The sequence below is a fragment of the Passer domesticus genome, chromosome 4 (assembly GCF_036417665.1).
Source record: "Passer domesticus isolate bPasDom1 chromosome 4, bPasDom1.hap1, whole genome shotgun sequence".
Taxonomy (NCBI): domain Eukaryota; kingdom Metazoa; phylum Chordata; class Aves; order Passeriformes; family Passeridae; genus Passer; species Passer domesticus.
The window spans coordinates 18,559,385-18,566,748 of NC_087477.1; the positions used below are offsets into that span (position 1 = coordinate 18,559,385).

At 40.6% G+C, this 7,364-nt stretch overlaps 1 long non-coding RNA gene across 1 annotated transcript; it reads left to right on the forward strand.

Annotated features, from left to right (window-relative positions):
- Positions 1-1,188: 1,188 nt before the first annotated feature.
- Positions 1,189-5,072, forward strand: LOC135299921 (uncharacterized). Its single transcript, XR_010361758.1, has 3 exons — positions 1,189-1,314; positions 3,399-3,485; positions 4,380-5,072. It is a non-coding gene; the product is annotated as an uncharacterized LOC135299921 (long non-coding RNA).
- Positions 5,073-7,364: the final 2,292 nt, after the last annotated feature.

The following is a 7,364-nucleotide window of genomic DNA, read 5'->3' on the forward strand; positions in this document are numbered from 1 at the left end:
GATCTTCAAACCACATTCTGCTGTATGACCAAAAATGGAAGGTGGATCACAATGAGAAACATATGGCTGGGAATGGAATTTCAGACTGGAGGAGAAGAAAGAAGGAGGAGTAGGATGGAGATTGAGAGGAAAAGAGCAGAGTAAAGTAGAAAATGAGAAGAGAAATTAAATTTAGGCTCCTCTGTTAGGGAGAAGAAAAACAACCCCCTCAACTCTTCTGGTGACCTTACATGGGAACTTCCTAGAGCTTTGCTTTATGTCTTCTCCCTCTCTTGCATTTATTTCCCTTCAGTGTTATTTCTACAAAGTGCTAGACATTAGATTTGGGGTAAGTTGGAGAGCCACAAATTTTGAGTTATTTACCTGCTTTCCAGGGCATTCCAAAGGGGTGTGCAATATGTCTGAGTTTAGAGGAAGGAGCAGCTTTTTAGATGAAGATGTTTGGCTCTGACTCTGTAGTTTGAGGCTGTTCGCAGAAATGTCTGAGGCAAAAACTCATTCAATTAATTCAAAATTAGAGCTGACTGAAGGGCAACAACAGCTCTGCTGTGTGGCAACTTGTGAGGTCCAGCAATTTGGGTTTGCTCAAACACGGCCTTATCTACTGGGAATTTAAAAATGTCCACTTTTCATTCTGACACAGAACAAAGTTTGGGGCTTTTTGTTTGCTTTCGCAAAACGCCGATATATTTTTACAGGGTGCTGGAAACGGCCTTTCAGTGAGCTGTGCTTCATTCCTTACAGGAAAGGACAGGGCATGGCCTTGCCTCTGCATGGACCATGCTGTCCTTGGTGACACTGTTGCCCTCTCTTGTGGCTGAAGAGGGACTTGTGGCCAGGGCAGGAGGAGCTGTCTGTCTTCTGTGGGTATGGGTTTCAGCTGAGACTGACTCTGCCTGTGCCATACAGAGCTGCTCTTATCATGTTTTAAGCACTCTTCTTATTTTAAAAGGACCAGAGAAAATGGGACTTTCCCAGCTGGATGGAGATGTTTTTTGCTGTAGCTTTCCAAATGGTGTCATACAAAGAAATAGGGGGAAAAAATACAAGAAAAGAGATGCACATGATTCACACCAAATTCCCTGTTTCTGGTGATGATACAATGCAGATTATACAATTAAACTGCTAGTAACACTTGATAAGCAAAATCTTGTCCCTTATTTTGACAGAATTCCCTGTGAGCATCATGGGAGCAATGGCTTTGAGGTAACATTTTAAATGTAGTGTCTGCAACTGGATCCTGCTTCTAAATTCACTGTACATCAATCCTCCTCTCATCTAAATCCTAAACAAAGCTCCTACTGATTGCACCAGGTACAATATATACATAATTCTATTATATATATTATAAATAGTAAAGTGCAGCTGATTCTAAGTGATTCTTGATGCATCAGCTCTGATTTTAGGGGTGGAATGCAATATCAGGTTCCTACTGACAAGTGATTCTTGGCACGTTCTTGAGAGTGTGAAGAGATTTTCATATGGGTAAAGAGCCTGGTTAAACACTGATATGTCAGTCTGTGATGAGATTTCCAATAGGGAACCAGATTATATCTTTAATGAGTAGCCCTACAAGATGTAATAAACACACTTCGGGTTTTGGTTTATAAAATTAATGATATGATATTGGTCAAGCTTTTGTGACTGCTAACTGCATTATGCAAATGGATATCTTGGAGCATTCTGTGTTTGCTTTTCAAACAACAACAGCAAAAAATCTGCTTTTGGACAGCCTATTAAACACTACGCAGTGCAGACTGCTTCAAAAATAGCATAAGCTAAACATTGATGGTTTTTAATAAACCAGACTTAAACATGGAGTAATTTTAATAAAGCGGATACTTAAGACAAGCGTAATGAAAGGTGAAGGTCTGTTTTCTTTTTATTTCATTTCTTAACCTCTACTCTTCAATCCTATGTTTGGTTTGGGGTTTAAAATAAATCATTCTCTTAAATGAAGTAATAAGAGAAGTAGAGTGAAGAGCCGACCGGTGCAAAGAAATTTATTGCAGAGAAACTAGCAGGCAGGTAGAAAAAAGTTCCTATATTAACTACAAAACAGTAAGTGCTAAGACTTTAATAACTTCATTGCAATGAAAATGTTTTTCATAGAGTCAAAACAGATTAGTTGCAAGAAAAAATATTTAGTTCTTCTACTTGAAGCCAAATGGTGAAAATTTCAGTTAATCTAAATAGATTTATGGCTCTCATCATAGTCTGTTCCCTCTGATGATTTGGCACGTTTTTTGCTGTAACCAAACACCTTGAGACTGTACTCAGGCTAGAGAGAAAAGTGATTGTACTTCCCTTTTATAACCTCCTGTCTCCCATCTCCCTTGTGTCCGTGTCACTGCAATGCCCTCACACCTTTCTCAGAGCTGGTCTGGAGGAGGTGAGGGTAAATTCCTGCCTCTTCTCAGCTTCAACAAGTCAAGGGGGTATTGGACTTCATATTTTAGGATTGATTGCCTCTTTTTGCATTAGTAGTTTTTCCAGCTGCTCCTAATTTCTTTTGCCAGCCCTACCAGGCTTCAGTAAAGGCAGAGAATTCCCCCCAAAGCTTCTGTCAATCTATTGAAAACAGCCTTGTGCTTTGAATGTTTCAAGCAGAATTGTTTCTAAACACAATTTAAAAAAATTTAAAAAATAGTTTCAACATAAAGTGGAGAGGAATAAATTTCGGTCTTCATTTCAAAGAGAGACGTACATGTGTGAAATCTAGTTTAAATTTATTTACATGTGCACATTGGCAGAAAGGGTTTATTAGTCATATAGCAATATGGAGATACTGTGTAGAGAGGCTTTCCTTTGGAGACAAGGTATTGAGAAGGCATTGGCAGGGGGAGGGAAAGGAGGAGGTTTTCTGGTTTATGTACTCAAGTACAGATGGATATTCAGTTATGATTGTTAATAATCTCTAACAAATTTAACAGGAGGTGCCTCTGTATGTCACAGTTGTACAAGATACAATTTGAAATTATTAGATGATAGTGCTGTAGTAACATCAGTCACTTTAACAGTATATTTTTTGCACTTATTTAGTTTCTAAAATTTGCCTTCTAAGGAAAAAAATCAAAGTTTTCCTAATAATGACATTTAAACTAGGATCACTGGATTAATGGAAGTATTTAGTTACAGTGGACTCACAAAACTGTGAGCTGGTGGCTAGAAATAATGAATAAGACATATGTGGTTTCTGCTTTATTGAAGAGAAATTTTAGAATTGGGGCTGCTTTTCCAAGTTTAAGAACAATATGTTGCTAAAGCAGAGGGATGTCAATGTAAGAAAGAGAGAACTCTTCTGATAAAACTTTTAGTGAGGTTAATTAGCAAAGTTATCCAACAAGTTATCCATTAATTAGAAGTTCTATTGATCTTCTATTTAATCTTCTATTTAGTCTATTTTCAGATAGGCATTCCGGATGAAAGCGAATCAGAAAATTATGCAAGCTTCAGAGGACTTCCCTAAAGAGGATCTCTTTTAAGTGAGTCTAAAATTTACAGACAGACAATGAAAAAAAAAAAGATTTGTACATCTTTGTTAGTAAGGCAGTCCAGATGTCATGAGATTTCCACTTGTTTTTGTTTTCCTGCAAGTGGGTATGAAATTCCCTTCTTAGATAACCTACAAAGGCTTAGGATTCAATGGATGATGATCTGAGAACAAAGCTTAATCAAGATTTTGAAAACATATAGTCATATTAGCAAAACTTTTGCTTTTAGTTATAGTGGTGTCAGTATTGTATTTGACTGACAGCTGCATTTATTTTCTCCTGAGTGGAAAATCATTTTCCTGTACTCCTAATGTCTCCAACGTGCTCCAATTCTCTCAATATTCTAAGCAGGAAAATGTGTTCTCATAGAGGCTGCATTGCCTTTCCTGAGACATTTCGCCTGTCCCCTCTGTTAGTCTAAATTCATAAAAATAATTCACAGAAACAGAAAGATAACCTGATTTTAAGAAGGATAAACACACTTGTCAGGCTGGTGCAGATGGGAGGTGGGATGGCTGTATGCCCAGCACGTGAGGTTAGACCATTCCCAGCTTTCTTTAGCACCATATGGAGAAGAAAAAGAAAAAAATCTTTCATGTTTTTCCATCCCCAATGTTGATAGGCAATCCTGGGAGATTCTGGTTCTGAGGCAGCAGCAATTTGGGGAGTTTTGTTTAGGTTTCTTATTGGTTTACTGTGACAACAATCTCAGTTCCTTTGGGAGTTGTCCTTGTGGGAAAGGGGGATTTTTGGAACTGTGAAAATGTGCAAGTCCTGTATAACATCACTGCAGTGGCTCAGACACTGCTTCTGACAGGACTTACAGTTGATTACATGCAGAGATGAATCCCAAGTGAGTGTTTATAAAAGATTATCTCGTTGCAGGACACCAGAACACTTGTTACCTTCTCTGCAGCCATGCACACCTTCCCAGCCTCATCCTGGTGATTAATTTCATGTGAGCCTCACTTCCTGCTGGGTGGATCAGTTACCTTTGCCATTTCAGCTGCAAATCCTGAATTTGCCATGTGGCACACCCTAAAAGTAACACCACTCCTGACCCCAAAATCATTAACAGTGCAGAAGACTCAGTGCAGAGCTGTGGTAGCTCTGGGAAACCAAATACTCTCCTTTTAATTGGGTCCCAGACTTCTCTGAGAGGGGAGGATCATTCTCTTCCTCCAAGTAACAAGTGACAGGACAAGAGGAAACAGCCTCCAACGGTTCCAGGAAGGTTGAGACTGGGTATTAGGAAAAATCTCTTCACTGAAAGGATTGCCAAGCACTGGAACAGGCTGCCCAGGGAAGGAGCTGGTGTCATCAACCCTGGAGGTGATTAATAGATCTGTGGAAGTGCCACCAAAACTGTACATCTGCTGCATGATCCTTCACTAGCTGGACAGGATGCAGTGGGGTTGATCTAATTCAGGTATTCTGAATCTTTCTCATGAGGTGTTTTTACACATTCCAGACTTAGAAGCTGAGTTATTTTCTTCCTGGTAGCAGGAGGGAAAATTGCACGGTTCATACCAGTCACCAAATGTCGTACTTACTTTTTGAAGGACTGCTCTGAGAGCTCCTGGGGAAGGAGCACCATGTCTGTTCAGTGCAGCCACACACATTTCCTGATGCTGGTGGTGCTGGGACTCCTCACTCACCCAGCTGGGCTGAGGGCAGGGGGAGCACACAGCTGTGCTGGCTCCACACCGGCGCCGAGCCCAGCTGTGACAGTCACACTTTGCTTGTCCTTTCCTCACTGCTCTCAGGGGGATGCTGTCACCTGGCAGAGAGGTGTGGCTGCCTCTGCCTCCCCACAGCACCTGGAAACGTCCAGAAGGTGCCAGAATTTCCCACCCATTCAGGCAGGAGCGTGGCAGTATCCCGTAACTGCACGGACAGTGTCCTGATGGGGCATTTATCTGCCCCACATTATTACCCTGCTTGGAGAGGCTGGAGGCAGCTCTGAAGAAGGTTGTGTGCAGATGCTGACTTAGGGCTCTAAATCACATAGGTGCCACATGGGGCTCAGACTGGGAAACTTGCAGAGTTTATTGTTCCCAGCTCACCTTTGGCTCTGCAGAAGTACATGGCACAGAGGGTGCTCAGTTTTGGTGGTCCCATATGTTTCATACACCAGCATAGACACTCTTGGCTCCCTGGTCATTCAGCTTTCTTCTCTGTCCACCTCATTTCTTTGCTCCCATGGGGTTTTCTCTCTCTCTCTCTCTCTCTTTCTTTTTTTTTTTTTTTTTTCCCTAGGCAAGGTTCGTGGTGGGCATAATGGAATGAGTTAAAAGGTGCCAAATTAAATTAGTTCACAAATTTGGAAGGAAGCCAGTCAGGAAATAGTAACTGCTTTTATAGGAAAGCGTGAGAGAGGGAGAGAGACAGGGAGGATCTGTCTGCCTGTGTGCAAGTGCAAATGCAAATCATGTGCCCAAAACCCAAAGTCAAATGACTGTAAATGTTTTGGATCGATGCAGCACATTTGTGAATGATTTCCAATACTTCTTCCTGGAAAAAAATCCCCTTGTTTGCTCACAGAAACAGCCAGATGTGCAGGACTTGTTGGGAACTCGTGTATTGGCATTTGGACATTTCAGGCTCACCTTTGCTGTGCTGCTGAGTGAAGGAGCCCCATCTATACCTTATTAACTTGATGTAACTGCAGCACAGTAGAAAATAAGGATAATGCGCTCACTGACTCCACAGCCATGGCCTACATGGCTTTAGCTCTCCTCTGAGCTTACAAACACAGCAGCCATGAGGAAATCTTTCCAGCCACAGCTTGCCTCTGCTTTACAAGTTGATCTCATTTCATCTGCTCATGTGACTTCCAGCAAAGTCAAATCTGCCGAGGCTTCCTCTCACTTCATTCTGCCCCGAACTTAAAATAGTCAGAAGGCTTTTATATGGCTCGCAGCAGAAAACAGCCGTGGTGGCTTTCAACCAATTACATCATGATCATGCTGTAATCTGTGTTTTCTATGTGTTCAGAAATGTATTTTTTGCCACAAGTGCCTATTATAGTAGATTTATGGAAGAGCGCGGGGCACACTTTCTGCTTTGTAAACCGAATATTTTATTATATCAGACGCTTGCCAAAGTTCTCCTAATACGTTCTGTGTCAGACTGTTGTGGGAAACAGCACAAAATGGAATACATTTCTTAGTTTCTCATGAATATTAATCTCTGAAGAGAAGCACAGACTGTATTCCACCAGCTTATTCTTGGTGCAACATTAAACCAAACCTAGGAGATCTCTAGATGAGATTACAACTCTTGAGAAATTTTACTGTACTCCTTTAATTCTCTGTTTTCCAGGGCACACAATGCATTGAAATACTTGGATGAGCTATTGAAATTATGGTTGTTAAATATGTCATTTATGCACCTCTACTGAAGGTCTTCAGTGTTTTTTTTAGTGTCTACCTTGTGTGTTTATTTATGCTATTATTACAAAGTGTATAATAAATGCTTCATCATATATATTAGATATATTATACATCTTACATCAATGTAATGCTAGAAATCAGGAGAAACTAAGTAAAGGACTTGCCAAACCCAGAGAATCATTAGCAATAAAAATCAGAAACTGTGACTCTTGGACCTTTATTCTAACCATTAAGCACTAGGATTCAATTCTACAAGGACACTCTTTTGGGGAGGAAATACATAATAAAACTGCACTGAGGAGGTCTTTTTCAGCTTCCCAAGTCTGAGGTATTTTGATTGAAAGAATCATATAATCACCATATCCATATATAACTAGTTGATAAAGGCGAGCAATAGGTGGGGAATCATTTGTGTCTTTGGCATTTGACTGGGCAGAAGAGAATTTGTTGCACTCAGAGGAGAGGTCAGAGCATC